Source organism: Parambassis ranga, chromosome 10, assembly GCF_900634625.1.
Source record: "Parambassis ranga chromosome 10, fParRan2.1, whole genome shotgun sequence".
Classification (NCBI taxonomy): domain Eukaryota; kingdom Metazoa; phylum Chordata; class Actinopteri; family Ambassidae; genus Parambassis; species Parambassis ranga.
In genome coordinates, this window is record NC_041031.1 from 4,839,282 (window position 1) to 4,865,343 (window position 26,062).

General features: G+C 38.7%; 1 long non-coding RNA gene across 1 annotated transcript; it reads right to left on the reverse strand.

Moving 5' to 3' along the window:
- Positions 1 to 899: 899 nt before the first annotated feature.
- LOC114442149 (uncharacterized) lies at positions 900 to 26,062 on the reverse strand. Its single transcript, XR_003671322.1, has 5 exons — positions 26,002 to 26,062; positions 16,284 to 16,289; positions 15,258 to 15,266; positions 14,104 to 14,108; positions 900 to 909 (listed from the first exon to the last, which is right to left on the reverse strand). It is a non-coding gene; the product is annotated as an uncharacterized LOC114442149 (long non-coding RNA).

Below are 26,062 nucleotides of genomic sequence, written 5' to 3' on the forward strand. Positions count from 1 at the left end.
GACAAATTGGATATGATTGGGATTGTCTTTTTTAAATGCGTTATGTGTTGTACACATGTATTTTTGGCTGCATGTTCAGTAGTGTTTATTTTATTTTAGCCACTATTGTTGTGCATTTTATTTTATTTGATGGTGTTTTTTGTAACTTATTTGTAGTTTTACCTTTCTTTCAAATAATTCAAGAAAAAAAAGAGAAAGACAAAACAAGGATTCTGATATTATAAATAGACAGAAAATTCAACAAAATTAAATGTTGTCCTCTAGTTGAGGGGAAAAGTGTGTTTTTTCTGTAATGTGCTTTATATGTAAATATCACAATATTGTGCAGGATTTTAACAACATTGAAACACAATTAGGTTCATACTCAAATTTTCCCATTTTTTTTCTTTTCACAAGTATCATAACAATAAAAAAATACTTTATATGATGCTGGTCATCCACACTTTCAAAAATAAACCAACAATATGAGGGTACACCCTATGCTTTTTTTTTTTTTTTTTTTTCTCCAGCTAGTCTTATAAATCCTCCATGATAACAGGGAATATATTGTCTGCATGTAACTTAGCTACAGGGATGAGGCAGTGCAAATTGTTGGAGAGCAGGTTGAAGGTACAGGGTGGAGAGACAGATGGGAAAAGATAAAGAATGAAGGTGAGGGTGGTCAGAATAGGTGGGTTAACACAAAATGGATGGTAAATAGACAAAAGAAAGAGCAAGAAGTAAAATATAAAGTTTCAACTTTAACTTATTACAGTCCTACTTTAATTCGTATAGAACTGGCATCACATTTTCACCCATCACACACATCAAATAAACACAGTCAATATCACAGAGTTTGGGATTTTGTTGAGCAGGCTTCACATTGAGCAGATCCATAAATCAGCAGTTATAACCTTCACCAGCTCTGAACTCACAAGTATGGCCAGTGTTTGTATTCAAGCAGCAAACTACAAACCAGAGATACAACAGAAATACAACTATCAATGTTGTGAGCTCTTGTTAAAAGCACTGCTTCTATCAAGGGTTAGACTTTTATGAATGTATGATTTCTTTATGAATAAATAACAAATTATGATAGGATGAAATAAGATATGATAAAAACTTGCACAAAATACTGTATAATTCAACATCAATCTGTAATATCCCATAAGCTTTTTATTCACCTCTATTAACCTTTTCAAAATTGAAAACTTTTTTTTTTATCCCCAATACAACTGAAAAATTTACATGGCAACACACAAATAAAAAACCTGCTCCCATCCCCTCATTGTATCATGCACAGAGCCATTATGTGATAAAACGTACTTACTAATAAAAGTTATTCAAAGGGCTTTCTTATTATAGGGACTTATGAATACTTATTCCCAGAATGTGTTAAGCAATGAAAAAAAAGCTAATTATTACATCAGTTAGCATAATTTATGACCTCATTACAACAACTGTTTATGTTTAATTTATCACACCGATTGAAACAGTCCATTAGGCAGCTTTAGTAGCCGTTTTTTTTTTAACGTTTCAGAAAGCATTTGTTAACTTGTCGGCATCTCGTGGGCAAGGACCACTGCAGTGTATTGATGTCCATCAACATAAAGGTCCTGAGCCCAAAAACCAGAATAGTTGAGATGAGGTGAGATAAAAATGAATGAAAAACAGTAGAAAGGGTGACATTTACCTTATATTCTGTCTAACAATTACTCTTCAATATTCATTAGTTGGTCCTCCTACTGCTGCATTGAATTCAATATTTGCAATAAACTGTTAAAATTATGCAAATGGTGCAGTCTGCCATCTGCCTGTTTTTATGGCGATGCAAAGGTTCAGCTGTAAAATCTATAAAAATGCTCATTAGATCATTATAGACCATGTTGGTCATTTTCAATCAGGTTTAATAACTTTAGTGTTTACTAGTCTATGTTCAAGGCTGAGTTTCTGAATTCTCTCTGGCCTGGTGATTAGTCCAAGTCTCTGATATATGGAGCACAACATTGGTCAGTTTGGCCTTGAGATGTGGATCTTTCACTCGCTTCTAATGAAGGTTGCTGGCTGACTTTGGCTGGTGTGGTTATAATGTCTAATACGTTGAATTTAAATATCATAAAGACCGTTGTTCAAAGCCACATGCATTAAATTCCATAATATATTACCTTTCTCTTATGACATGTAAATTACAATAATGATAGAATGCCACAACTGTCTGACTACAGTGCAGAAAATGTCGCTGTATGTTTGACCAGTAGGTCAACCCAGATATGCTTCATTCTCCTCTTCTCAACTGGCCCACAGCAGCACAGATCCAGACATTTCACAGCTTCAAGGGCTCACTTTTGACCACATGCTCTCATGAAGCCTATAGCTGTCATAATTAGTAACACATTGTACTAAGGGCTAGGGGAAACTGTTCCTCATCTCACATTCAATTCACACTGTTGTAGCTATGGTGCCTGTGCCTTCTTCACATGCCACATTTGTCCCTAGAAGGTCATACACCATAAAATTATTGAATTAAACAGGAAGTGTTATGCAGGGCATTACGGTCATTTTGGCCTTAGCCTCTCCCCCAAAACAGTTTTTTTTTCTATGCTCGACTTATTTCGAATGTAAACTAGCCTCCGCTAGTATCGGCTTGGCTGCACAGCATTACCTCCACCACAGCACAAAATAGCACTCAAGTGTTTGTGTCCCTGCTAAAAACAGGAGCAGACACCTGTTCGGCTCCATAAAAGCATCTCTGTGTGAAAATGCTGCTTCTTTGAGCCCTGATTAGTTCACAGATTTATTAGCTAATCTGTTTTGGTTGTGTTTCCTCTTTCTCTCTATAGGACTTTCTAACAGGACATCTAACAAAGATTTGTGGCTAATGAACCCATCTTCCTCTCCGCCTGCTTTGTGGTAACGATCACCGAATTATTATTGGATCAGAGTGTGTGTCAGAGGTTTATAACATGGCTGAAACCCTATTTTCCTCAGTGATAATCCACCAGAGAGCATTAGGGGAAGCCACTACATGTAGACTGCTCTTGTCACTACGCCCTGGAGCTTTAGTGACATGCTTTGATTCTCTTAGACAGCAATGCTGCGGAAAGTGGCCAGGAAGAGCAGCAAAGATCATATTAGTGCGGCAAAGTATAGCAAAGGATGACAAAGAAAACAGCCTGAAGTGGAGAATGAAATACAGAGGAAGAAATGAGCCAATGAGCCTTACACCAACTTGTTGGATCATTGACCCATTGGTTCAACAAACAGAAACAGAACACACAAAACAAATGCTTCACATAAAGAACTTATGAAAATAACCAAAGGAGAGGTCCTACAATGTAGACAGGATACTCTGCTGAAGACTTCTTTTAATGTAAGAATTATCTAGTCAGTGCAGGGCCGTTTCCAGCTTTGTGGGGGCCCCTAGTTTGTCAAACTACAATGGAGAGATTCCTAACCCTTTAGATGACCCACAAATATGCTACAATCTATTACACTTTATAAGCAAAGTTAAACTCAACATACAAAACTAAAAAAAATGATAATACCAGGAAAACAACAATCCTCTAACCATGAATAAATAAAACAGATATTGAGTCTTTGTATTGAGTGAATGTTTACTTTAAATTTTGAAAGACTGGAATAGACAAGAAACCATTGTCAATTTTGTGCACTGATTAAAATAGCTAAAAAACACATACGTATAGTATATCACTTCTCAACATCACACATATGTTTAAAATCACAAGTGTGCAAGATTCCAGTGGAATTGAACCCTTCCTGCACCCAATGAGAATCTTTGGGTGGGGATCGAATTATTGGTGGCTCCCCTCCATCGATGCTAAAACTAGGCCTATGTAACATCACAATCATTGTGCATTATCCTCAAAATGTCCCCTTCCTGGCAGCTTTAACTAGCAAAGTTATCTTTTTACCTACTATGTCCAGAATGAATTGGAGAGAACCTATGGCCAGTCAGCTGGATCTACTGATTTACCACAAAAAAACAAACAAACAAAACACAGCTGACCATGTAAGTCTGCAGATGAAGACATCCCTGCTGCTTGCTGGTACAAGGAGGAGGTCCTGAGGAATACAAGGCTCCTGCTGGTCAGGAAGTTCTGAGGAGCCCTCTACTTCAATGCCTGCAGCTCCAACATATTTTAGACTTGCTTCTGCAAAGACAAAGCTCCAAGCAAAGCAGACCATAATCACATATTCCTATTTTTATAGTTGCACTGATGTTGCACTTATAATCTGTTTTTTAATTGTTTAATTATTTATACATTTTACTTGTTAAAGTAATAAAACAGGGATAATTGATCCACTGGTACAATAGTCCAACATAATCAACAACTATCATAATAATATTTATCAGTCACTTAAAAAAATAATTAGTGTTATTCATAAAGCAGTAGCACACTTTTAATTAAAGGCCTATCAAATGCACACTAAAATTAATAATCGAATCTGAAATAATCCTAAAGTAATATTAAGTCAGTAACATGGCAAGACAGCACAGTCTGTTCACATGTGATGTGTTCATTTCATTTTAGCCACTAAACTCCTAGCGAGCTAACTAGCTCTTATCCAAGGCTTGCCATTGTGGTGCCCTAGGCAATAACATGTTACGGGGCCCACACTGGGATAAATTCTTTTTGTTACCGTAATGCTGTTCACCACTCAATCATTCCCACCGTACCTGTTGGCGGCCCACAAATCACTCCAACAATTTTCACGTATTTATGCCACAAAAACCAAGCCACAGTTTATCATTATAGTTCATTTGTGTTTAACATTCTAAATGTTTTTTTTAAGATTATAAGGGATAAGATAAACACATGAGACAAAACTTAAAGCTTTTCTGCAGTTTTACAGGTTTTGACCAAAGTTTTGACCAAAACAGTAGTTGGCCTGCGTCTCTGAAAGGTCACCAATTTTAATCTACTCCCTGGAGAACATTCTGGCTCTGGAAAGTGAAAATGCAGTGCCTGCATCATCCACACCTCTGTCGTGCCCTTCAGCAAAGCTCTTTACCCCAAACTTCTCCAACGGAGCGCTGAAGCGGCCAGCGGGTCAGGCCGGGGTTGTACTGGGCAGCTTCCAGGTGTGTGTGTGTGAAAGTGTGTACCAGTGTGGGTGTATTGGCCTGGTCACTTTTTAATGAGTGCACACAGCATATAGAACGCTCATACCTGACAGACATAACAAATCATCATGCTCACTGAGAACATAGTAGCCATGTTTGATATTGTTGTTTGTAATACACGGAAACACTTGCCAGGAAAGTTATGAACTATGGTTTTGGCTGCAGTGTCGGACCCCGTGACCCCTGTTCCAGCATTTTGCATCAGCTCTTTTGTGCAGTCACGTATCACACAGGGCACAAACAACTGCTCCTAGACCTGGGATTTCTTCTATAGACCTGACAGCCAAACTGAATAAGCTAAACTCTGAGGCACACATGATCAGCACTGTCAGTGCAGTCAAGGCAAAGGTGGGTCTGTGGACCTTCACAACAGAGAAGCAGCTGACAGATGCCCTTCGTAAAGCATGGGAGACACGAACAGAATGCGAGAAAAGCCTCTTTTGTTTATTTCTGTGTGATTTGGATATAATGGCAAGTGACTTTTGAAAGGGGGTATGTTGTCAAAGTCACCTCAAACCCGTTCAGACTGATTTGTTTTCGGTAAACATCGTACATGGAAATTACTGAAGTGCAAAAGTGTCGCAGAAGGACACATTTTAGTATGGAACAGCAACTTTTAAAACTTGCTTTTCACCTCTCCTACTTTGTCACTATACAGTGACAGTAAATAAGACTGACCTGAAATAACGGACAGACAACAACAGACCCTAACAAGACTATGATAACAGGTACTTATTTAGTTTTTTTATTTATTTATTTTTTTTTTATTTCTAAGACATTCAAATCTCTTAGGTGTGCGGTTGGGCCTTTACATATTTGATAGATACTTGGCATTCGCAGCTTGTTATTGACACATCATCAGGGCAGAACTTTTTTCTTAGTCAGGTCAGAGCGGGTGTGGTCAATGTGGAGAAGCAGAAAAGCTTCTTCAGGTGCGCAAAATCCACACAAGTCAAACAATACTGTCTGCCAGACCTATTGTTCGATCTATTATCATGCTGCGAGCACATACACGCTCACCTCCCCGAACGTTATCAGCTCGTTATCATCCCTCATTCAGGTAAACAGATATTTGGGCTGACAAAGCAAAACCTGAATAGTAGCAACAGATCTTCCTCCTCAGTCATCTAGGTGAACATGTTTGAAGTAGAGCACTACTTCAAACATGTTCACCTAGATGACTGTTTGTGCTGTTTTTCAGCAGATAAACGTCTTTAAAAACCTGTGCATATGTGTTTGCGCGCTGCAGTGGGAGGCCCGTATGAGGAGTTCTGCACACACGTTTCTCTTAAGTATGAAAAGTCCAGGCCCAAACAAGCTTTATTCTGGTTCTTGCCACCTCGGGGACACAAACAAATTTCTCTGTTCTCGTTGAGTATGTAACAAGCTTAGGGCTATGCCTGTCTCAGTGGCAACAGCAGAGGAATAAACACAAGCAAATCAGATGCATCACTACAAACTGCATCAGAATGTTCATTCTGCTTATTGATCAGAGAGCAAGAAATCACATAGGTGTGTTGGACTATTGTGCAATTCATTTTGGGGCAAGGAACACCCTCACACATTACAAACTGGGCAGAAGATTGAAGCTAACGGCTGCAGGTAGAGATCAAATGATGATGTTTCTATCAGTGCTCTCACACTTCCCTCTTTCAAGAGTCTCACTGCAGTTTTTTGATCAATGACTGTGTTCACACCTGTCTAAATGAACCTGTCCATGAGTCAAATGTGCTATGGTTTCCAACAGCCTAAGTGCTGCAGGTGTGAAAGCCTCTTTCATGTAATGTTGTCAGGAGAACAGTGTGAGGGAAAGACAAAAGGACAAAGTACTGAAAAATGAACACACAAGCAGCAAGAGAGGGAAGAAAAAAAACTTTTCTAAAAGTCATTTCTTTTCTTCCAAACCACCACATCGCCCAACAATACTTTATAAGTGTGTGTGTGGGTGTGTGTGTCCACACTGGTGTTGCAGCTTTTTCTTTGTGTCTCACTGGGCCTTTTTAAAGTGATTCATGTTTCAAGCTTTCGAGGCAATATTCAGTGAACCCTCAGCTCTCCTCTGTTATCTTCTGCTTCCCAATTCACTGTTGGCTTTGGATGAAAAAAAGCTCCCTTGTTTCCTATAATGCAGGGCTATAACCCAGCCAGACCATATTTGTTAGGGTGATACTAAACTGTACATTTTTCATCACAGGACAATACTACTTGAAATAATTGATAGAGTCCAAAGTCAACATTTATTCTTTATGTAACTTTTTTTATTTTTAATTCCCCTCTTTGTGGCTGCATAGTCTATAGGAAACACTATTTCTCTGTGCTAAACTGCTCTCAGTGGCAAGATTATACCTCACACCAGAGGTAGGAAGTAGTAATAAACATTAGGTAGTACTTGGACTTTACAATGTGACTTACTTCATTTTCTTTGCATGAGTTTTTATTTGTATTTTGTATTTGTATTTTTACTTTATTTGTATTTTATGAACTTGTAGCTTGGCATGTTTTGCTTGTTTTAATTAGTAAATCTTCAGACCATATGTAAGCGAACAGCACTGCCTGGACTGGTGCAGGCAATAAGCATGAAATTAATCTATTTGCTTAGTATATATATATAACAAACTTTAACCATTTATTTTTAAATTAAGGTCTTTCCACTTTCTATTGCTTTCCAGAACATTCACTCAAACCTAACCATCTTCTTTAGGAAATAGAACATATTTATCATATGGTGGAAGTTATAGGATATATTTTTGTTGTTGTTTGGTTTGAAAAATGGTCACATTTTGCAAACACACAAGGATCAGCCATTTTTTGTAAAAAAATAAGTGAAAACTCACTTATTGGCATCTTACAATAGTCAAACTCCCTTGTATTGCTGAAACATCTATTCTTACTTGCACTATCTACACGCCATCCATTCAGCAACTTGATATTTCTGTAGGTAAACCCTAATGAATCCCACCAACACCACAAAACATTACATATCAGTGGCCATTTACTATAACTGGTCAGTGTATTCACTGGTCCTGTGCAAGTGAGTAATTTCAATTTATGCTTGCATTAAGTGGATATTTTTTCATTATGTAAGGACCACTGTGTTTTTAGTGCAGATGGCACAGCTAATTGCATGTGCTATATGTGAAAGAGCCAATCACATCCGCTCCTTGCTGCATGTATCAAAAGCACAAATTATGCCAGTACAAGTCAAGAGCCACACACACACACACACAGCTTTATCAGATTTATCATAGAAACGGAATGACTGCGATTCAGAACTGTATATGCTGTATCAGTATGTATAACCTGACAGCCAGCTGAATGCACAGCTCTTGGGGGATCGCACGATAACTGCAGCTACATTATTTTGGCAGGCTTTTCAGAGGCAAATGCCTAAATTGCTATATGCTAAAGGAGCTTTGGGCACAGTGTCAGACATGGATTTAGTTTAACGTACCACAAATGTCTTCATTTCACTTCTCCATCCTCCAAAAAGTTAGAGTCCTGTCAAAAAAAATTGAAATACTGAAAGGCATAAGCTTGTCACATCCAGCCTACAAAGAAAGAGCAGGAAGAACTTTTAATGCTGTGCTCAACTGAAACACTTATACCTCATAATACCGAATGTATGGAGAAAATCCTTTAACCACTGTGAGAGGACTGTCATTTCTATATTCAGGGGAATATAGAAAAGGTATGCAGTTCACCTTGAATTATACAGATTAAATTTAAAATGGCCCTGATTCAATTTATAGAGCAGAGACTTTTTTTTTAGCCATGTCTGCTGTTTGGTCGACCTTTCTTTATTCCCAGAGGATTAATCCTGATGGCATAAACAATCCAGGCATTTCAAAAGAGCAGAGCAGCCACATAGACTTCCATAAGAAAAGCAAGGGGCCACATTTTTCATAAATAATGATATAAATTGGAGACCACTGGCTCAGTATCTACCTTTATAAATATGCTCCTGTTACATTTTCATCATTGTAAGAATCTTTTGCTGTCATTTACTGGTTACTCATGTGTCCTCTGTGAGTGTGTGCTGGTTGTATGTTGAAACACACACAGTGCAGAGCAGCACAGATGATGTAAAGATATTTTTGCAGAAGAAAACCATTAGAGTTAAAGTAAAAGTTAAAGTTGCAAATCCCAGAGTTCTGAAAGTCGGGCAAGATCTGTGCTTTTTAAGAGCAGATGACGATGAAAGTTTCTGTGTGCTTTACCGTACATTTCAGCATAGTTGCGCAGCATTTTTAAAGTGTACACAGCGCGACCGTGTCCAGAGAGTAGATGGGATTACGCAGTACAGCAGCGTGGAAGAGACAAGGAGGGTTGGAAAGACGTTACCGGTGATGCCGTGCTCAACAGCTGACTTTTGCTGCCTTTGTTTAATATTGTGTGCATGGTCCGTGGGCCGCATTGAAGACACAAGCGGGCCGGGTGTGGCCCGTGGGCCGTACTTTGCCCAGGTCTGACCTAAGGCTTAGTAATGATGCTTGCTTTATACTGTTAATGTATAAACTATATTGTTTTTACACTTCAACCGTACCCAGACCCCTTTAAAAATGAACCGTACTGAGACCACCTCCGATTCGCTAAAAAGTCAGCGGAGCGGTTTGCCTAATCTGCGCATTGTGAGCACCTTCTTCGCTTGCCGTAGATTGGTCATTGGGGAAAACTCAGCGATGGAGAAAACAAATATCCAAAGCATGGCAGCAGAAAGAGAACCAGGTCCTCTTTGTATTAAACTCAGGGTGTTTTCACTGGTCCCTTTTAACATATTCGAACTCAGTCCTCGTCAACCAAAAAGTGGACCAAGAGAAAAAAGGTCTCAGTTCTTTTTGTGTTTACACTGTGAGTTTATTACAAAGAGGACCGGGTTGTTCTTTCTGGTGATCAGGGTTATCCATGATGGACAACAGTTTGTTCAGTGTCCTGCTCTCCACCACTGCTTTAAAGGTCTCCTGTCTGACGCCAATGACAGAGCCAGCCTTCCTGATCTGTTTGTTCAGTCTGTTGGCATCACTTAGATTCTTTGTCACAGTGCAGGTTTTAGTTTTAAAGCCAAAGTTTGAAGTAAGTGTGCTGCTCTTTTGTTTTTCTTTTTAATTCCCTGACAGTGAGAAATGCACTTGTTGTTTACACATGCCAAGACTATTTCCCATGTCACTGTTTTAGTTTACAAAGCTTCTTTACTCTGCACTCCTTCCACTGAAATTCCCAGATGTATGACAGAACACAGTTTTTAAGTGTCACAGTGAAATTATTTTATGACCTAATTCCTGCTTAGGATGTGGTTAAAATAACTTTTGGAGGTTCTTAGAATGCTGATCAAAGGCAAGAGACACTACCTGTATGAGGAGAGTTAGGTTGAGTTACTACAGGTGTAGTCCCCCCCCCCCCCGACCCCTAATTTCTCTCCATGTATTTCAGTCAAGGCAAAGACAAAAAAAGATGTGATGGACAGGACATGAGTGGGACTAATGGCCAGTTTTAGAGTGGAACAGAACAGCATGCCTGTGTGTAATGGTGCTCAACAATAATTAACCAGTCCTTGCTTCAGCTCCCTTGATGAAAACACATTTATGTTCAATAACCAGCAAACAGTGGAAAGAGTTACAAATTTAGATGTTCTAGGTTGATGGCTGTTATAGATGCTAATTACAGTTTTATGTTACTCGGGTCAGGTCACAGAGAGTAGTGTGTGTGTGTGTGTGTGTGTGCACATGGGGCTTTGCCTGAGTGCCTCGTGTTCCCTGCTCACATGTAGTACCCTTTTGGAAAGAAACTTGATACTTCAATTTTTATCATATGACAAAATATGTCTAGGTCTTATGAAAGCAGTATTGTTTGCTATGCTAGTCAGTTGCTATGCTAGTCAGTTTCCTGATTAAAGCTTGATTTTGTGTGATTTATAACAAATGAAACATTAATAGTCCACAAAGGATGAACTTCCCTTTAGATTCTTGAGGTTTATGTTTCCAGTTTTTAGAGTCTCAATAACTATCACCCACACATTTTGACCAGACAGATCGCCTGTATGCTTTCTGTGGAGTCAGATTTAAAGTTCTACATATGCCAAAGCTAATCAAAAATAAGGACAATGTGGTGGAGCTGCAGTGAGTGGACTGAAGGGATCTAATGCCTGTCACATAGTAATACTGTAGGTGCAGGTTTTAGTACCTTTGTAAGATGTTACACAGTCTAAATTGTGATTCACTTAATTTTTTTTTTTATTTCTAAATTGTAGGCGTTTGGATGTTGCACTGTTAATCCTTTTTTTTCTATATTTTTCTCCAGAACGTTGATAATGTTCTTGCCAGCATATTCATACACAGGAGTGTTTCAGATTAGGCAACAACAAATCTGGAATTCAAAAAGTAAATAGAGTGACAAGTAAGACAACTCGGGGACATTTGTTTTGCTCTTTTTGCCCTTGTCGGCAACTAAGCACATAGTTCATAGTCTAACTTTTTACTGGTAGAACTTATCCCTGTGCTTGTCTTTTGTACTGGCATGCATCATCAACACAAGATGACGGGTCACAGGCCCAACACAGCCTCTAAAGGTCAACTGTGCTGTGAGGTGCATCATCGTTGTTCTACAACCTGAAGTATGTGGACGGTGGTGGATAAAGCTACTCTGGATGATATCACAATGCTTTGAAAGAAGTTCAGCTAAATCCATAAAAATAAGTTTTATCTTAATGAATCCAACTCATTACATATCTCTATATGAGAAAGATGCTCTCTGACCAAAATGCCATTGTTATCTGGGAACTCATTATTTTCTGCGGGTTTAGCTGAAAATGTGAATTCGTTGACATGACATTTGCAACTTATTTCACATGAAAAAAAGCTGGAAATTCACTTTACAGCATCTTTGAAGTGAATGAGTTGTTGTTTTCCTGATAGCAATCTCAAAGGACAAAAAAATATGACATCAGTTTGACTTTTTCACTTTCCTTAATCAATCCCCTTCTAAAACAACTGTTGTCTCAGCCTTACAGTGTTCCTGTGATGGAATAATGCAACCTTCCCTGAGGTTTTCTGTAGGTTAATTACTTGACAGAAAAAATGAGAACAATTATTAAAGCATTAAATGCAACATAACAAAACAATTCAGTTCTCAGCGTTTGACATGAGGTCAAAAGATCGATAAAGAAGCCGTTAAACTGACCTAAGGTTTAAATTAATCTAATTATGTTGAATAAAGTAATATACACTGCTAAAAAAGGGAACACTAAAATAAGACATCCTAGATTTTAATGAATCTTGTGTCTTGTGGATGTCGGGCCCTTATACCACCCTCATGGAGTCTGTTTTTGACAGTTTGTGCAGAAACATGCATATTAGTGGCCTGCTGCAGGTCATGTTGCAGGGCTCTGGCAGTGCTCCTCCTGCTCCTCCCTGCACAAAGGAGGAGGTAGCGGTCCTGCTGCTGGGTTGTTGCCCTCCTACGGCCCCCTCCACGTCTCCTGGTGTACTGGCCTGTCTCCTGGTGTCTCCTCCATGCTCTGGACACTGTGCTGACAGACACAGCAAACCTTCTTGCCACAGCTCTCATTGATGTGCCATCCTGGATGAGCTGCACTACCTGAGCAGCTTCTGTGGTTGTAGACACCGCCTCATGCTACCTCTAGGGCTGAGAGCACTGACAAAATGCAAAAGTGATCAAACATCAGGCAGAAAGGATGAGAGCAGAGAAATGGTCTGTGGTCAGCACCTGCAGAACCTCTCCTTTATAGGGCTGTCTTGATAACTGCCTCTCATTTCCACCTGTTGTCTGTTCCATTAGCACAACAGCAGCTGAAACTGATTCACAATCAGTGTTGATCCTAACTGGACAGGCTGACTTCACAGAAGAGTGACTGACTTGGAGTTACACTGTGTTGTTTAGTTGTTAGTTGTTTACACTGTGTTTTAGGGCCAAGGCATCTTCTTTTGATGTTTGATTCAAAAAACAGACCATTAACAAATTTGAAATCCTTCCACAGCATTAACTAATACACCTCTGCTTGACCTACGATGTCAACCACAAAGGCCTACAAAGGCTTTTGAAACAAGATTACACCTTTCCTAGGTGGTCAGTCACTACCTTCTTTGTCTAGGTGGAATTGATGTAAAGATAAGTGGGTTCACACCAGGTAACAGAGTCCTGAACCTGTATTTCAGACTATTCCTTCCTGATAAAAGATACAAGACCCTCAGCTAAGGTCAGAAAAAGCTGCTTCTTTCAGTGTCAATTTAGCACCACTTAGAGCTCAATCAAAGATACTGATCCTTGTGTAAATCAAAGAAAATCAAATCTGTTACCTTAGATAACTGAAAATGTGCTGGGAACACCTCTTGTGTACACACTGTTAACATTTCAAGGCTTCACCTTTTCAAACCTATCATATGGTCTACATGTTGGAAAGAGACAACGATACTGGAGGCATCAAACCAGGCAGACAAGCAGACAGATATACACACAGGAACAGAGTCTGAGGATATATTTTTTTTGTGATTTTTTTTTCTCACCTTGTGGAAACAATACATGTCTGCAGACACCAAATACTCAGAAAAAGGTCAGACAAGAGTACACAATCAACATGGGATTGTGTCTACAAAGGGGTTCAGCACTGTGCAAATATGTCAGACTGACAATGTAAAGTGTAGATATTTTATACTCCAGTCTTAATGCAGAAAACCTAAACCATATCCACATATGTTTGTAAGGTATTTGGCAGATAAAAGTGTGACTGTCACTGTCTTCTATCACAGAGTAAAGAAGTATCTTCACCCCCTCACACACTAACATGATGACTGACCCCCATGTAGTGCAGACTGGTGCAACCAAAACAGCTTAAACTAGTATGATGTTGACCTTACTGGTAGAGAAAAATGCTTTAAATACATGTCCTCAATTTGCAATAAATTCTCAAAAAGCTTTCCACAGGAACACACTGAGACATTAGAGTGGTTGTGATGAAGATGGAAGACTCAAACTTCAGCTTTTCAAAGCAAAAAGCTGTTGGTGCCTCATCCCACAGCTGTTTTTCTTCATTTTTTTCTGCTTTTAGCGAAGGCTCTTTTCCCATTGCAGCATGGAGCAGTGGGCTGTGTGCGTGTCTTGTGTTCTCATTGCTATGGTGATTGGCCCACATGCACCGACTCCAGCTCCTCATGTTCCTCTGCTGCCCACCAGCATGGTAAGATGTTTCTTTTATTTTTCTGTGCCTTCAAAGAACCTTCTAAATGTCTGTTGTTTTCCCTTCTAAGCATCTTTGGAGTTCTTTGAACTGCTGTCCTGTTATCTTTCAGATTTTAGGTCTTAATTTGTGTTGCCGTCTCTCTGATTAGTGGTCACAATAACCACCTTTGTTTAATTTCACTGTCAGGAAAATCAAATCATTCTCATTGTCCTTTTTAGCACAATCTCTAACCACAGTGGGACATGTGCTCATTAGAGAATGAGAAAGCACGGCATTAGAGACTAAATGAGATAAATCGACGCCTGCTCTCTGCACCAACGGTGTGTCACACAGAAAGGCACAAATTGACATTTTAGAAAAAGATTTTTCAGGGAATATCTGGGAGTAGGACAAAGGGAACAATCCTCAGACTGTTTGTTAGGGCTTTAAACAAGAATGAAAGTACTCAACACCATATTTACATGTATGAATGGTGTCTTTAGATCATCTGAATAAAACAAATATGAGCATAGGAGCAGTGTATAAACCTAAAAAAGGTCAATCACAAAAAGAAAACTCTCCAAGTGATTGGGTGCCAGTCACAGTAAAACATTTACAAACATTTATGAATGAAGCAAACAAGCCTAATGTGAATATAAGTCAATTAATGATGCAGCAAGTTGGCATGACAGTGGACATGTTTTTACATTTTTGCCTGTACTACCTCACAAGAAGCTGATTGGTCAAGTCCACCAGTGATTCTGCTGCGAACATTTTGTTTGAAGCTTGGCGGGATGGATTTGTGTTGAGCCCCACAATAATGTAGCTGCCTTGCAATGTAAGCCAGTAAGTAGATGGAAGCAAATATCAGATGGGCTGTTGTGAAAAATGGTAAAATTACACTACCCAAGTCACAAATCCTTCATAGCGTTGGGGCTTGCTAACCTTTTCCTATATTGCCACCACAAGGTTCTGAAACTCAGGATGATACAATAACTACTGAGTAGGATGACATGAATTTTGTCAAAAATACTGTATGATGATGATCAATAATGGATTACTATATTACTACTTGCTATAGGCATTCGATGGACATCCATGATACATTAAAGCTGATTAAAAGTGGTAAAAATGAATATGCTGGCCTATAAATTGATTAAATTAAATTTAAAAAAATAACACCGCCTATGCCTTAATAAGCTTAGAAAAAATAGTCAAACCTTATCAAAACGTATCAAGACACAAATTCTGAGTCTTTTAGAAATGTTGGTTTAAAAGGGCCCTACAACTGAAGTCAAACACTGACATTTTAATTACACAGAGACACAATGCAGAGACACATAACAATAAGCTGCAGTCTCAGTAAGTCAATGTGAGCCGCCTGCTGATTGTTGCTCTTCATCCCCGGCGTTCACTAGTAAAGACAGCAGAATTAGAGGGTGACTACTTTGATGTATCAGCGTAAATCCCTAATGGCTGCACTCCATTGAGTGAAGGTGCTCTGCTCAGGTAGCTGAACTGCAGCTCCAAGCACCAAATGAGTGGAATCTGAATGGAATAAGATGAGTTGACCTGCTTAACTTTAGTGACTCAAGATATGCATTATCACTTGATCCAGAGGATTGTAGCCAGCTCACCTCTTCATCAATACATGTAGTCATTTTTTTCTGACCTTTGGATTTACACTTTTGACCTGTATGCTCTTTTTTTTTGCTGACAACACAGGTAGTAAAGCTTTTTGTCTTTGAGTCAGGTCCACAAGTCTCAACTTTTCATCTTTTGCTGAGCTGTGTAGACTTCGGTAAGGATTTGAAATTGTCAGCATCCTGCTGGTACCTTTTACATATTTAGTATTCCTCTGTGTGGGGAGCTTCCATTTTAATTCATTGACACTCATAATTTTAAATGGACACCAGTTTTGTTGAAGCAAGCCACTAGCTGTGTAATATGTTAAAACCTTAGGTATGGATACTGTAGGTCGTCCTGTACTTAACCCTTACATGCATGGGTTGTATCATGAAATTAAAACATGTTTAAATGAAATTACAATATGCACTGGACTAATAGTCTCACAAGGTTGTCAGATTTTGAAAAATGGATGATCTGTGGTGACATTTTTACTTTACAATTTATACATGTGGTAGATTGTGGTATTAAGACAGCACCACACACATAAACATGTGATGCCTTCAAAGTCTTATCTGCATGGTGTAATTTTAACTTTAATCAACTGTATTTCAGAGAACTAATTAAACTGAACTCAGATTAGCAAAAACTAAACTTCCCTTTTTACTCATTATTTGATGTCATCCTTTGAACCAAATGGTTAATGCTAGTCATAAGGTTTAGGTAAAGATTGTGGGCTAGGTTAAAACACACACACATGCACGACATTAAACGCATTTTACGAGAAAAGGCTGCTCGTCTGCTGCCGACATACATTTTTGAAGACGCCAATGTGTGCACATGTGTGTTTGTTTTCAAGGACTGTAACACCTTTCCTCTGGGATGACAGCTGTTCTTTCCATTATCGTATGGGGCTTGCCAAGTGTTTCACCCCTTAACTTAAACCCGTCAAATCACCCGTCACAGCTGTAATTGCTGAGAGTTCCTCTCAGTACTGCACTGCCTGGGACAGCATAACATGGATTAACCCTTAATGATGTAGATGCCCATATTCCACTTTACCTTCGGAAATTACTAGGTGGTGAGAGCTTACTTTAATGTTATATTTATGTAAGACAAATAAATAAATAAATAAATACATTTTTTAATACAAAGGGTAAATATAGGTTTAGCGAATTAGCAGACCTTGGATATGGAATGGTTAATTTATTAGAAGAGATTAAAAGGTTTATGTGTTCTAGTTTCAATTGTATTTTTTATATTCCCCATTGTTGATAATGAGTGATAATACTTATTCTTTAATTAAACACTGCACCCCTGCTGCCGACCATATTTTAAGAAGTCTCCTCCAGCACCGACACCCCTTCAACCGTTAAACACAGCTTTTGCTGAGACGACTAAAAATGAATGTCATGGGCACAAATGGAGAACACTTGGATCTGGTCTACTGGCACACCGGCTCCATCACTGGGCCAAGTGCAATCACACATCCTTCCACTGAGAGCTCCTTATAATTTCAAGTATCAGAGCAGCCATTATGAGGGACTGTATCATTTAGGAAGTAGCTTATATTCTTGTCATTTGTCATAATTTTAGAATTTCATATTATATGAGACATATTATTAGTTACCCACTCAGGAGGCTGGGGCGTAATATATAATTTACTGTTTGCCAAATTTAAAGCTAAGTGCAGCGTAGATAATGAGGTATATACATTTGTGAGAGAGGGGAGGCAGAGCATAGCAATGCATTGTAAAATCTAAGCATGTACACATATACTACTTTTAAAATCAAATTTTAATATTTGCTACTTTACACTTTGCTATTTTGCACTCAAGGGTGACAGAGAGCAGGTTGTGATGGACTTTCTCAAAGCTTAGGGTCCAGAATGTCACATAATTTGAAAGAAATAAATACATTTGGAGTCTGCTCCTTATTTAAAAGTGTCAATACAATATATTGTAGGCAAGGTTGGAGAACTTAAAGCTTTATACTGCCTATGACTCGTTATATAGAGCAGTCCTCTGTCTTCCCTCTCAGTCCTTGTCATTCCTAATAAATATTGTTCTTGCAGAAACATGATGTTCTATGTTGGAGATGATGAAAATTGTAATCTAAGTAAGGAAGCTTCCCTTCCACACAAACACTTCAACCAAGGCGACGGTGTTTTTTTTTATCAGTTAATGGGGCTGGCTGTGTGGGAGGGTGTCTTATCAATGTCAAACATGGTCACAATAGAAACAGCTGAACACAGAGACGCATATGAATGTATGGACAGCTGCTGCAGGTACTGTAGCACAGTGGGAGGGAGTGTGATCAAAGGTGTACCCACCTAATATAGTGGTGACAATGTCACACAGAGATCCATCAGTGAGAAACAGAGCTGTAGGATTTAAAACATGCAGCATGTAATGGCATAAATTAAAGGTTGAAAATAAAGCCAAAGATGAAAAAAACACCTCTGAGATGGTGGCATCTGGAAGTTATAGCCTTCATGCACATGCTATACAACTATGTCTTTGTATAATATCCGAACCAACCAACCATCTGACTAAGTTAAATGCTGAATATTCCAATTTAGACCTGCTTTTTGATGCAATAATTTCATTGGTATTAGAAAATACAGTGCAATTAATGCTTGGCAAATAAATACTGCCACATCTTTTGTCTGATTAGTCAAAATGTAACATGTCTCATACTGTACCTAAATATAGATATATCTTAAAGGTAGGGTAGGAGATTTCATTCTGATGCACTTTTTGTTTCTATTTACAATACGATAGCAACCAATTAGTTCGGCAGTTTCGCTTTAAAACGAAGAATATGAATCATCTGTGGAAGCTAAACACTAAAAACATCAGCCAATCCTCCGGGACGACCCTGCACCTACAGTTGGCTGGTTGTCACTCTCTTCCTGCTCTGTGCACCAGAGAGGTACGTGCATGATGGCCGAAGTCACAGACTGGTTGGGAGGCGTGGCTTCAGGGTGAGCTCCGAGAGAAAGGGGCGTGTGTTTACTTTCAAAATCTGGCTGACTCTCACTGAGTTTTCAAAATCTCCTACCCTACCTTTAAATAAATCTTTAAATTCACTCTTTATGAACTTTTTTTGACATCCATCTTGCCCTGCAGTGTCTACCACAGCAATGCTTTTCAATGCCTTCATGGAGTTTATGATTCACTGCAGCTTACCCTGCATAATCTAGTACTTGTCTTAAAAAGACAGATACTATATAACAAAAAAAATCCTAGATATTTGACACCTGTTGTATTTAAAACTCCTGCTGCTTTAATTTCTCCTCAGTAAAAACACATCCTAAACTTGTTTCTGTGGTAGTATTGACTTCAATGTGTCCGCTCAATGAGGTTGGAGCTAATAATTACACTAACCAGACTTTCACACCAGCCTGAGCTGACACTGAGGATTCCTGTGGGCATGTTTAACAGTTGCAGCATTAAGAGACAAAGTGATACTGACAAAAGTAAAAACACTATCACTTTACTTTGACTCGCTACAAGCATACGGAGCCAATGCAAACTCCCACTGTTAGAATTATACATATTAGGCAAGTGAAGTACAACTAAAAGAAGATGGGTTTTAGATTTCAAGGTAAATTCAGTTAAACGGACATGATTCTTAGAGCAAAGAAAAACCAATACACATCAGTTTAAACTTGTATTACAATAAATTCTACTGTGAAATGAACTACGCCTGTTTTCTAACACAATAATAATCAATATGTTTAAACAATAAAATGTACTATTAATTTGAAAAATAGGCAATATTCCTACTCGGCTTAATGCATTAGAGAGATAACAGATGTTTACAGTGTCAAAAATAGAGAAGTCCTCTTCTGTATTAAATGACTGGAGTACCATATTTTATTTAAAGTTATATGTTCCAACAGTCACATCACTAAAGGCTCAAAAACATGCCAAGGACTCCAAAGTTGAATTGAGGGAGTGGCTTGTAAGAGGCCATCTGTCATCAGGCCAAAATGTGTCTGATTGAAGGAGATGCTTCTTTAGTGCTCTGGGTGAGGTGATGTTTTCTCATTCATTTACAAGATGCTCCTTGGCTAGATATCCAGGTAAACCTCTAAACAGTTACCTTTAACAACAGGGTCTGATTCGCTAAGGACTGTTTTAGAAAACTTTTGATGGGGCCTCTGGTTTCAGAGATGGCAGCAGAACTTCGGTGTCACTCTGGTTGTAGATCCAGAGGTACAGTATATGTTCAGTTATCACAAATGAACTCCCATGTTGGATTATGATGAAACCCTCTTGTAACCAGGACACAGTCCCTTCCCTATCGCAGTCTCAAAGTTGAGACAATCAAAGCCAATGTGACAATGACAGATTTAATCTACAGCCGGCAACTAGCCGGCTTTAATCTGAATTCTCTCAAGCCCTGTGACGAAACTGGCCTCAATGTTCCACTCGCATCTCCGTGCTGTTGTTCTCTTCCTACCCAAATTCCTTTGTCTTGTTCTCTCTCTGTTCTTCTATGTTCCCTCCACAACAGAGTGTAGAGTTGATTGTGAGTTGTTTTCACACAAATATGTGAGATTTTTTTCACACAAATTTGCTACTTTAATCTCAGAATTGAAAATACTGATATACTTCCAGGTCAGTATTTTTCTCTTACAATGGCCCTAATGCTGTCGTACTGCACATAAGACTTGTACATTTTGATGTGGGGTCTGATTTTAAACTTCAAGTGCTCATGTTCTGACACATTCAGATTATTATGTCCAGACTTTTCCTCATTAAAATCATTGTATGTCGGTTATTTCCTTTGACCAGACTTTCTCCAAGTATCCTCCAACAGCAGTTATTATGACTGTTTGACGTATATTGCATCACTTTTCAAACACATATCATGTTTTGCCACAGATGCAGCAGAGTGTGTTGTTACACGCCCCAGATTTACATTAAACTCTGTCAATAGTCCATGCTGCTGAAAGTTGTCTCTGGGTGATATTATAACAACTATCTATCTCTGTTATAGTATCAGACCAAACCACTAGAATAAATTGGCCATGAAACTTTTTCTTTCTGTTTCCATATATTTTCTGCCTGTGTCAGCTTTCTATAACTCATTTGTGAGCTGAGGTTACATCAGCCACTGTAACATATTACAGCATCACTTTGAGCCGGCTTGCATTATTGAGAAAAATAACTGACGGAGGTTTGGGATGACCACTTCTCACTTTCTCGCTTGTCATCTATAAATTACAAACTCTCTTTTTTTATCATGCAGAATATTATTAGAAGTGCTAGCAGTAGTAGAAGTTGCAGTATATCATGGTAAAAACCTGAAGAATTGATGTATGTGCTTAAAAAGTTAGATGTTTTCTTATGAAATTGGCAACATCACGTACATAATTTGCCACTGGCATGTTAAAGAATCTTAATTTGTGTTGCTGGATGCGATGTGTATGACGAGACATTGTTATTTAGTTATTTATTTTTTAAATAAGTTGGTTAAGTGCTTCTCCTCCCTTTTAACTGAGTGGCTCAGGGTCAAGACTTTCAATCTGGTTCAGCTCAAACAGCAGCAGTTTTCCCTTGACTCTGACCTCTGTTCTCCCTATAGAGAGTGTAGGAGAAAAGATGATGATGATGATGATGATGATTAATTTCTTTACACAACACACTTACTGAAAATATGCAGTTTTGTCACATAACCTGCACTAATAATAATAATAATAATAATAATAATAATAGTAATAATCATCATCATCATCATCATCATCATCATCATCATCATAATAATAATGTGTTTTTGTTTGTCATTTGACACACACAACAGACAGCTTCACTGCCATTCTCCATTAGCCTATATCACAACAACTGGATAAATTATTTTATTCAACTGTTCCCACATCTTGAAGACATGATATATATATATATATATATATATACATACACTCAACAAAAATATAAACGCAACACTTTTGTTTTTGCTCCCATGTTTCATGAGATGGACTTGAAGATCTAAACTTCATTCCAGATACACAATATTACCATTCCTCTCAAACATTGTTCACAAATCTGTCTAAATGTGTGATAGTGAGCACTTCTGCTTTGCTGAGATAATCCATCCCACCTCACAGGTGTGCCACATCAAGATGCTGATCTGACATCATGATTAGTGCACAGGTGTACCTTAAACTGCCCACAATAAAAGGCCAAAGAGGAGAGAGAAATGAACTGTGGTACAAAAAAAAAACAGAAATAGTTAAAGAGACGTCAACCAAGAATGGGAGGGAGAAAAAGAAAGAAGCAGAACATGAGTGAATGAAGTAAATATGATTATTACCTTTGCTCTGAGCACCCTCAGGCAAATTAGAGCCAGGCCCTGTGCAGGAAGCCTGACTGCCTTCTCTTTGATCTTTCCTCTAATCAGATTGGAGCTCAGGGTTTAGGGAAAAGGCATAACATTGTATTGACTCTTTTCTCTTTGAAAACTCTATGTGTCTTTGATTATGCGTGTGTGTATGTGGTGGCTTCATGCGTGCGTTATCGAACATTATGTGTGTGTGTATGTGTGTGTGTGCGTGTGCGTGTTTTGAACTCAAACTACTTCCAAAGGCACACAGAGATAATATCAAATAAATGTGTATTCCATTTTCTGTTGTTTCATTTTGCTGTTACACATGTTCTCTTCATGTTCTCTGCAGGTTTCCTCACAGACGAGTTGATTTGTAATTGGCTCAAATTAAGCGGTTGTCTTTGTGCATCGGTCAACTAACAACTTTTCTAACATTCCTCCACTGGACATCCATTTACAGTTTAAAAGGCTTTGGCACACTACAAAAAAGGTCCAATTTTCACTGCTAGTTAACCACATGTGGACAGTTTCTGATTTGGTCTAATGTTAATTTTGGTACCACGTAGGGAAGGAAGTGTGAGAAAAAAGTAAGAGCACTTAAATGTAAACCCTCACAAAGACTAAAAAGGATACAGGAAGAAAAACTTGGGAGTAATAAAAGAAGCTGTAGTACTACAAATCAAAACCATAGCTGTAGTTCATTATGAAGAAGAGCAGCCCTGGAGTCAAAATATGATTTTATTATTTTTTTTTTTTAAAGGATAATGAAGCCTTCAACATTATGCGGCTCTGCATCGTGCTGTCAAGGTTACAGGCCTGCTTCTGATTTGGCTACTGACTCAAGAAATCAATTATTGTACCCAAATGATCAGAATAACATCCATAGCAACAATCCGTCCTGCATAGCACCAATTTTTCTTAAGAAATAATAGATCTCAGAGTGTCCAATCAAAATTGAGTATTCAAGCATGGCCTTAAAATAAAGATTACAGGCCTGTAATAAAAAAAAATAAAATAATGAGGTTGAAATTTGAAAGTCTTGGAAATCTCTATAGTGCAAGCCATTTGTGTTATGTGGATTTGTCGCCATAGTAGCAAAAAGGTTGGGGTGGGATGACCACAGTGTCCACAGCAGTGTAAGACGGACACAGCAGGTCCATAACATCAGTTACTTGGTCAGACATGTTGTCCTGTGTATTGTGATGGTCTGTAAAAACAGTACATCTTTTGACATGTACTGTCAATAACCAAAGATTATATTACAAAAGTACAACAAAATCAGATAAGCTGAGAATGTTTCTGCCAGCTGAGAATCAGAACAAAGAGTGGCTGGTGTCTCCCTTAGAGACAACCTAAGGACCTAGGTCATCTGGAGCAGGGGCAGGGTACAGTCTTCACCCCTCAGTTTTTAGAGGAGCCAGTTTAGTTGTTTCAAGTATCAGCTTGTTATACCCTATGGTTGCCTCTCTGATGAGGTGTCACATGTCCAATTGGAAGGAGAACACGCAGACCCAGAACACGCTGGAGGGATTATGTCTGTCAGGAAGCATGGGTCCACCTCAGTATCACTCTGGGTGAGGTGGAGGAGGAGGAAAGGGTTATCAATACAAGTGGAAGAAGATGAAGGGATGGAATTCATTTTTCTTTCTCTTTTGCAGATGTACAGATCTGACCTTAAAGATCGGGCGTTAGACATTTTAAAAAGCTGTAAAACCTGATGTCAGCTGTCACACAGATGTGAACAGAGAGCTCCATCTAAACCCAGCTCAAAGAGCGACAGAGAAAGCAAGCGAGAACAGCGGTGGTAGAGAGTAAACCCAGAAAAGACAGAGACATTAGCAAAAACATAACAGTAAATTGGAGAAACAAAATGTTATTTCCAGCTGGAAGAGTCTTTTACTTTTCTTCTTAATGCACTGCAGAGCTGTCCTGCATACTCAATGGACTGATTCGAACTTTTATGTGTTTGTGTACGCACGAGGCAATCAACTTTGATTGACCTTAGAAACAAAAAAAACGATAATTTCATTATACTCGTTTCCAGACATACAGCAGGATTGTGCAGTGTTTCAGTATGAGAAGAATCTTCATGACTGTTTAAGTCCTCATGCATTTCAACAGATATCCAGGGTGAAACAGCAGCATCTGTCTGACACCCGTTTGTTTGTGTTTTTAACTACCTGACCCAAGTTTGAACTTGTGCGTATGTATGACTACCAGTTTAACACAGATGAACGAGTGTAAAAAGAGCTTTTTCTGTTCACCTTGTTGATCATCAGCTCCAGCTCTAAGTGTCTGATATGTGACATGCATGTATTACACCATTTCACTTGCCTCTGTGCCTCCTAGCAAAGTGTCTGTTCACCACACTAAATCTTTTGAACAGATGATGCAAGCACAGACCAATAGATGGTAAGACTCATTACAGGCCAGAGGACTTTTAATCACTCTGAGATTAGAAACCAGCTGAACGGCTGAACGTGAACTTTTTGACAAGGAAAAACTGAAACGTGAAAGGAATTTATGAACAGTATACCCAGACTAATAATTCATATTCAGGTTTTGCATGAAAATAAGATTATAGGGGCATATAAAAAATACAAAATGAAACGTGTCTGTTCAGGTGCTGACCACGATGCTACCTAATTTTTATAGTATAAACTAAACTTTTGTCTCCCTCTTTTGACAGTGAGAGTCATCACAGCATAAGCTCTTCAATAGAATGTTCATGATCATTATGATCATTTAGTATTTGTTCTTCTTCTCTACTTTTTTTTTAAGTAGGATGCAAGGATACCACTTTTAATCGTGACCTCCATACAAGTAAACAAGTTATTTCACCAGCTCTCTGCTTCCTTCTCTCTCCAGGTTGGTCTTGGCTCTTTTTTTTTCTGAATAAACCGCTGAACCGTAAGAACAGTTTTGTCATGTTATGTTATGGATGTTTCTTCAGATGAATATACAGTGATCATAAAAATGTCAAACTCAGCTACACCTACACACACACAGCAGTGCACATAACACCATAAGTGTTTGGACAGCTAGACATGTTTTTATGACTAGCTGTCCAAACACTCCCACACAGTTCTTTGTTGACATAAACCCACTTAAATTCAATTGAGATTGTCATGTTAATGCATCCATTGTGTTACTTTATAATTGAATGTGCGGAGGCACAGAGTCTGAAGAGATGTCCAAATATGTTCAAACAGTGATCACACTCACATATTGTCAGACAACTTACATGGTCAGGTGTTTGTTTTTTTTTTTTACTACTGTAAAGGTGAAACTACAGTGTTTTTCTCAATAATACTAATTGCTGTGTAAAATCCAAATTTTTGGAGTATAATTTAATTCAACCCCTCCTGGCCTGATGTGCCAGTTTTACCAGCATACTCTGTAACTCTGTTACACTTTTTGTACCAAGCAAAATCCAGCTCTCTGCCTTGTAACATGTCAGTAGCTTGGACTTTGTGTTGACCATCTTAAACTTTGTTTTGAACTGCAGCTGTTGACTCCGTACCACTCTCCATGCTCTGCTTCGCATGCTGTGACTCAAGTTTAAACGGCGGACCATGTATTTCTCTCCTCGCTCACCCTCTCCCAATCCCACCAACTCTGTGGGATTGGGAGAGGGTGGAACTGTGGAATTTGCATTGGGACCCGCAAACCTCGCATACTATTTACCTGTAGCAGTGCCCCGCTCTAGCAGGTGGCACCCTGGGCACCCGCCTATGTCGCCTACAGTGTTGGGGAGTAACGAATTACATGTAACACCATTACGTAATATAATTACAAAATGAACG